This window comes from Marmota marmota, unplaced genomic scaffold, assembly GCF_001458135.2.
Source record: "Marmota marmota marmota unplaced genomic scaffold, marMar, whole genome shotgun sequence".
Classification (NCBI taxonomy): Eukaryota; Metazoa; Chordata; class Mammalia; order Rodentia; family Sciuridae; genus Marmota; species Marmota marmota.
The window spans coordinates 20059910-20068427 of record NW_025999932.1 but is presented as its reverse complement, the minus strand read 5'-3'; positions in this window follow the sequence as shown (position 1 = coordinate 20068427).

Here is an 8518-nt window from a genome sequence, read left to right as displayed (position 1 = left end):
TTTTTTCCTTTCATGCTGGAGCTGAAGAAGAAAACTGCATCAGCAAGATTACTTCTCTGTCAAAATTCCAAACAGACAGGTGTAACAGTCATTCTTCCTTATAAATAAAGATACTGGCAACACCCTACTGGTAATGCTATTATAAAATTCATTACTCTTTCAAATGCCTAAATTTCCTAGAATCCATGTAGAGCCATCCATTGTGACTTGCAGTGAGCACTGGAAATGGTTTTAGTATTTGTTTTAAGAATTCAGCTTAAATTCTAAAATTATTGAACCTACTACATATACACACAGATTTAGATATATACTTACAAAACAGTTGATCCTTTCTAAAAATTTTCAGTTAAAATTGGCTTAAACGCTATTAGCAGTAACTTGGAGATAAATTGAAGAGAAAACACATTTCAATCTAGCAATATATTTTAAAAAATACACCAGGAACAGTGTAGATTGAACTGATCAGTGGCATTAAGGATTTTATGAAGTATATTGCTCCTGAATCAAAAGAAATTGCTGGAAGATACCTTTTCTCTTATGTCATTTTTCTTTGCCAGTAACTAGAAATGACCTGAGCACTAAATTTCTAGATATGAAATACTAAGTATGTCTGGGTAGGCATGAAAGTATGTTAACCCAAGAAAGAAGAAAATGGAATTATGAGCACTAACTGAATTTAGGGATCTCCCACCCTAGAATTCAAAGTTGAAACTTTGTTCTCGATAAAAACAGATATAGGTTTTTGTAACTTTGTGCACATGAAATCATCAAAACTTCATGGAAAAAGTTCAAAGAACTTGAAAAATATCTGAAATTTAGTACAATGTCTTGTTTTGAGGGAAATATGTACAATATTTTTAGTGGTGTTTTCAAAACGTTAATCCAATCCTCATGGCTCATAATACCCCAATCCAAATATTAAAAATTGGAAATAAAGCTAATGTTTTTGATTCGGAAATATCAGTCCAATAAAAAATTTAAAAGACCAACAAGAAAGACTTAAAAAATCAGAAACCTCAGTTATCTACAATAAGGAAGTGATAGGAAATAGAGTGCCCCCCACAAAACAAACATAACTCCTCCATTGTATGATGAAAGAAATAAAATGAAAGTATTTAATATTACTTATTCATACAAAGATGCTTTGGTTTTAGAATATTTATTAGTCAATAATACATTATGTGATTAACATATTTTTTTAAAAAATCCTTGACAAATTATGACAAAATACTTAACTAGATTTGATTTCTTATCAGCATTACCATTCCCTAGTTCTTTGGTCAGTATTTCAAGACTAAGAATCATGATGCCATCCACACATGGTATCATGACACACTTATACACGCCAACATGTACACAACTGCATATACATTGCTGGTATTTAATATGTGACAGTTAACATATTAGTCATTCATTAAATTCTAATGTCCTGAATTGTTAAATAATAAGAAAGTCTCAGTGTGCTTAGTTCAGAAACATATTGTTATCTTGAGGTTTTCAAATATATGCATTAAATATACTTTGTAATATCTACAGATGCATAGTCTATGATTTAAATCCTGCTGAAATATTTTATTGGGACAGCAGTTCCTGTTATTGCTCATAAATTACATGGATAATGCACAGCAGTGTTCTGCTTTTTGAAAGAAGAGATAAGGGGAATTCAGATTAAACTTTAACTAAATAGCATTTGTTATAACTATCAAATTGAGATGAAATAAAATGTTAAGATGATTCAAGATGTGTTTTTCCTCCACATATACAATTTTGACTTCTAGACTCTGTTAACTATAATTCTTTGTAATTTAAAGTTCCACAGACAGGTTAAGAAGTAAAGAAACCCTCTAGGGGACTGTTAGTCTCCAAATGTAGAAATTTAGTATTTGAACACAATTTTTCATTTGTAATAACAATATTTTTTTATTTAAATAATATTTGGTTACCATAGATCACAAATATACTATGTTTTCTAGTATTTCATTGTCGTATCTTTAACTTCACGGAGGTCTTAAAATAACTACCAGAAAAAAAAGAGAGAAAATGATGAAATCTTTTCTTGAGATGAAAAATTGATATAAACACTTATCTAATCTTAGAAGAAATCACAAATAATGTTAGCCATAAAAGTGCCTATGTAAAAAAAGAAGTATCCTAAAGAAATAATCTAATATAAAACTTCAAATCCCTAGATAAAGAACTAACTAATTACAAAGTCAATAGAAGACAGAAAGTAATTAATATCAGAGATAAATTCATGAAATTGAGAAAAAAATCAATGTGAGAAAGAAGTAGTTCTTTGAAGAGATAAACAAGATTAATAAACCTTTAGCAAAACTAAGAGAGAGAAGACCTCAGAGATGAAAAAGAAGATATCACTACAGACACTTCTGAAATCAAGAGAATTATTAGAAAATAGTTTGAAAATTTATATTCCAATAAATTGGAACTAAAACACACTGAAAAATTTCTAAATGCATATGATCTATACAAATTGAACCATGAGCATATAAGAAACAAAAATAGACCAATAACAAGCAGTTAGATTAAAGAAGCAATGAAAAAGACCATCCAACCATAAAGAGCTGAGGATGAGATGGATTTTCAGCCAAGTTCTATGATATTTTCAAAGAAGAACTAACATCATTTCTCTTCAAATTATTCAAAGAACTAGAAAGTGTGGAGGAATTGCTAAATTCATCTGTGAAGCTGATGTCACCCTGATATGAGACAAAGACATATGGAGGAAAAAAAATGTATGGGCCAATACTACTAATGAACACAGACACAAAAATCATTAATAAAATATTGCCAAAACACATTCAAAAACACCTTAAGACGATAGTACTACATGACTACATGACCAAGTGAGCTTTATCCTAGGGATGGAAATTTGACTCAACATACACATTTAATTCAAGACAATTAAGGATCACATGATCATCTCAATAGAAGCAAAAAAAATAAAATAAAAAAGGTTTTGAAAAAATCCATCACCCATTCATGTTAAAAATGTTGGAAAAACTAGGATACTAGGTACAAAAGGAATTTACCTCAAAGTTGCAAAGGCTATTGAAAACAAACTGAAGGGCACTGTCCTACTGAACAGAGAAAAACTAGAAGCATTTCCTCTTAAATTAGAAACAAGACTAACCACTCCTAGTCTCCATGTTCTTGGAATTCTAACCAGAGGAATCAGAAAAGAAAAGGAAATTAAAAGGATGCAAATATGAAAAGAAGTCAAATTATCTTTGTTTGGTGATGACATGATCCTATATCTAGAAGACCCCCCCAAAAAAAACTCCACCAGAAAACTTATAGAGCTGATCAACAAATTCCGCAACGTAGCAGGATACAAGATCAAGATATGTCCATCAATTGCTTTCTTACACTTTTGTAATGAATCTGCTAAGAAAAAAATTAGACAAACTATTCCATTCACAATAAACTCAGAAAAAGAAACCAAACACATTGAGAATAAATCTAACCAAGAAGGTGGAAGACCTTTACAATAGAAACTATAGAACACTGAAGAAAGAAATTGAAAAAGACCTTGGAACATGGAAAGAACTTTCATGTTCTTGGATCTGCAAAATTAACATTGTCAAAATAGCCATACTACCAAAAGAATTATACAGATTTAATGCAGTCTCCATCAAAATAACAATGCCATTCTTTACAGAACTAGAAAAATCAGTTCTAAAATATATTTGTATGAATTAAAGACCCAGCACAGACAAAGCAATCCTAAGAGAGAGAAGTAATGCTGGAGTCATCACAATGCCTCATCTCAAATGATAGGGAAACCAGAGTTCACTCCATTAATCACTCCTGTTTGTGGGTGGATTCTGAGTAACCTGTGGATCTCTATAGCCAAAAAAGCCCATTTTAGAGTTAGTAGCTAATCACAGCAAGGAATCCTCACTGGCATCACATCTGAGGGTCCCAGCAGTCAAAACCCAATTCTCTTCCACTACCTTTGAGTGGCATGCTGCAGCTCTGTGTTGCAGCTCTTAATGGGAGTAATGCCCTCCAGTGTTGTAATAGACTCTAGCAGCTTATTACCAGTTTCTTTCCATGTTTTTGTCATGAAACGGAAATACAAGAGTGAAAGGAGTAGGGATTATTCAAGTGTGAAGAATAAGAACAGAACTCTTGCAAAGGCAAGAAGGCACCTGATAGTAGGTTACTACCTGAGTCTGCTAGTCTAGGGGTTAATAGAGCACTGAATCAACACTATGGGTTCAAACTTATGGTAATCAGTATTTGAAAAAAAGTATTAATGCTATTTGTTCAAACCTATGCTAATCAGGAGTAGGACCAGCACTGACGCAATTGGTTAACACTTGAGTCTGAACTTCCATTTGGGTCTGCCCCACTTTCATTTTATCATCATTGGTTGGAAAGCAGGAAGTTGAGGCCATGTGATTGTGGATGCTTGGAGTTTCCAGCTGCAGTGCTTTGCAGAGTTGACATTCTCACTGGAACTGGGCTGTGCTGCCCTGCCATAGCATGCAGGTTGGTATGCCCTGCCCCACCTTCTCTCTGGCTTGATGAACCTTAGGTCCACACTGGTGTGGTAAGATCTGTAAGGCTACTGTCCCATGCTTGCTGCCCATGCTCCAGGCCACCATTCCAAATCTCTAGGACAAGGGCTTGACTTCAGTACTACAGAGCTGTAGTAGTGAAAAAAAGCATGGTGTTGTTATCAAAACGAACATGAAGACCAGTGGAATAGAATAAAAGGCATATAAAAAAATCCACAAAGATACAGTCACCCATTACTCCACAAAGGTGCAAGAAGAATATTTTGGAGGAAAAAAAATAGCCTTTTTTTGTAAACAAGTGTTGCTGAGAAATCTAGATATCTATATATAGAAGAATGAAACTAGGTTCCTTTTTTTTCCACCCTGCAGAAAGGTCAACTAAAAGAGGACCAAAGATCTAAGAATTAATTAGACCAAAAACTTCACAACTAATAGAAGAAAACACGGGCCCAATACTTCAACATGTTGGCACTGGCACCAACTGCCTTAACAAGACCTCTGGAGTTCAAGAAATTAAACTGAGAATTCATAAGTGGGATAGCATCAAATTAAAAACCTTCTGCAGAGCCAAGGAAACAAGAATATGAAGAGAGAACTCACAGATTAGGAGATTTTTTGCCAGCTACTTCTCTGACAAGGAATTAATATCCAGAATATATAACAAACTCAAAAAACCTAAATCTAAAATAACAAACAAACATAACCCTATCAATAAATGGGCAAAAGAACTGAACAGAGACTTCTAAAAGGAAGAAATACAAATGGCCAACAAATAAATAAGAAAAGTCTCAACATCCCTAGAAATCAGGGAAATGCAAATCAATATTGGACTGAAATTTTATCTCTCTCTTATTAGAATGGCAATCATTAAAAATAGAAATAATAATAAGTTCTGATAAGGATGTGAGTAAAAAGTTTCACACATACTTTGTTGGTGGGACTGCAAATTAGTACAACCACTTAGGATAACAATATGGAGGCTGTTCAAAAGACTGAGAAAGGAACTATGTGATCCAGCTATCCCATTCCTTTGTATTTATCCATAAAAACTAAAATCAGCATAATATATTGACACAGGTGTATCACTATTTATAGCAGTGCTATTACCAATAATAAAGTTAAGGAATCAGTCCAGGGGCCTATGAATAGATGAATGGACAAAGAAAAAAAAATATATATATATACATATACATGTATATGTACATGTATATGTATATGTTAAATATGTGTATATATATACACAAACATACACATATATGTGTGTATATAAAACATATATGTGTGTATATAAAACAGTTTTATTCAGCCATAAATAGGAGTGACATTATTACATTTGCTGGCAAATGGATAAAACTGAAGGACGTGATGAGTGAGATGCATCAGGTTTAGAAAGTAAATGATCAATTTTTTTTTCTCATGTGGAAGCTAGAAGAAAACAAGAAGAATGTGGGGAATTCCATGAAGACAGAAAGGAGATTGGTGGAGGATAGAAAGCATATAGATATGGAGGGAGGGGAAATGGGGAAAGGTCAGAACTGTGGAATGAATATGACCAAATTACGCAATATATATTTATTTATATAACAGCGAATTTCACGTTCTTGTATATCTATAAAGCACCAATTTAAAAAAAATAAATAAATAAAAGGAAGACCAATAAAATATAGGAAGTGTATCAAGGTTGTTAGACAAAAGGAGGGAAAGTAGAAATACTGGAACTGAAATCAAGCAACTTATATTCCATGCATGAATGAGTATGTCAAAATGAACCCAATATAATGTATAACTATAATGCACTAATATAAACATTTTACAAATTTTCTCCAATTCATTCTCCCAACAGCACTAGAAGCTGCTAATAATAAATATGCTGATGTTTTGGGGTATGTACTTTTGTTTAAATATATGTGAAAGTGAGCATTTTTCCTATGTTTATAAATTTAGTATTTCTTTTTAAATAATTTATTTAGATATACTTCACTTAATTATCAAATTTATATTGATTACTAAATATTAATTATATGAATTATTATATAATAAAATATCCTTTTTGCAAAAGGATATATTTCTTTTTGTAAAATTAATTTATGTTTTGCAATAGTTTGTTTTATATTTTTATCTATATCATAAATATGCATATTATTTTAAAACAATAACTACTTATTTTGAAATCATGTGTTTTCTTCTAACAATTGTTTAATTTTCCATATTTAAATAATTCATTCATGTGACATTTCTTTTGTTGATAAATGTGAAAAAGTAATCTAGCTTTATTGTTTACAGCTGACCAAGGTTTTGTCCCAACAACATTTTCCTGTTTTACACATAGACCTTATGACACTACCTCTCAGGGGGCATCATCATAATTAACAGCTTATAAAATTCACTGTTGCTTTACTACTATAAAATAAAGGCTTTCTTCAAGAGAATTCAGTAGGAAAATGATTCATGTCTCAGTAAAAGAAGCTACAGAGCTTTGGTAATTATTTTGTGTCTATCCTATATGCATTGTAATATACACTATTTTGTATTTCATTCTCCTTAATGAATAATTGAAAAACAAGAATAAAAATAAACAAAAATCCTTAGCACTAAGATTATGGCTGGTTTCATTGAGAATTTCCTTATCTCATGCTATATCTTTTATAGTAATAATTACTATAACTTTATTGTGTTTATGTATATGTATATATGTGTGTGTGTATGTGTGTGTGTGTCTACACGTCTATATGTTCATTGTGTGCTTTTGTATGTGTGTATGTAGGTGTGTTTGTGTGTGTATGAGAGAGAAAGAGATAAATAGAAAGATGGAGGGAGGTGAGAAATGTCTTCATATGTTCCCTGATAAGTGGATAATGCATTTTGGTGTTTCTAGAATTTATATTTTCAAATACCTGAAAATGCTGTTCATAAATGAATTCTTGTTAGTAAAAAAATGAAATAAAATTTCTTCCACAATTTTGAATTGGAAAATCTGTCCTTAAAGTTGTATATGATATGTGCATATATGTAAATGCATGAGAAACTAAACACTTGAGAAATTACCCTATGCATTTTTCCACTGCATTATCACTATTACTTTCTTTTACTCTATGGCAAAGTAAATTAAATTATTTAACAATAATTAAGTAACAATGTTCAGTTTGTGAAGTTTTTAGTACTTTCTTATTTAAATGGAAGCTGATGTACATATTTTTACAAGTAATTTCAAATACTTGATATGTTCTAAGTTATATATATGGTGAACTAAGAAATCTTTCTGACTTTTCCATTGTAAACATTCACATTAAGATTAGTTTTTGGTTTTATTTCATTTGTCAATGCTTCCCTGTTTATAAATAGGTTATTGTGATGAATTTCCCCTAAATTATTGTTTTTAAGTTATATTTATTCAACTTCTTATTTATGATGAGGCTTAATTGTTGGTTTGTATAAGTATAGAATCCAAATGTTAAAAAAAAAGAAATCATTTCTCAGTAAGTACCAGCAGGAATCATGAACATCATACTCCCATCCCCCACAGCCAGACACCATTTCGCTTCATTCTAAAAACTATCCCAATAGTTGACTTGAACTTGAGTAAATACAGGTTTATTTATAAGAATATACAACAACTTATAATGCTTATATCAAGTATAACCATGGGAAATGTGTAACTGTGAACTATGAGTGGGTCATATGCTTCTTAAGCTTCCTGGGATCACAAATTCAGGCAATGCAGTTTCTCTGAAATGCAGGAAATTACTAACAAAAGGCTAACTTACTAAAACCTGTGTGAACAGAGTTTTGTTTTGTTTTTTACATTTGGGATTCTATACTTATTCATACCAAGAGTGAATTTTTTACACTCAGAGAAATTTACTACTATGAACTGATGTGGAGTTATACATAAAAATAATATACCATGACAAGAAAAGAAGCATTTGTTAAGAAAATCAAGATGTTTCACAAAGAATGGGAAATTACAAGTAACT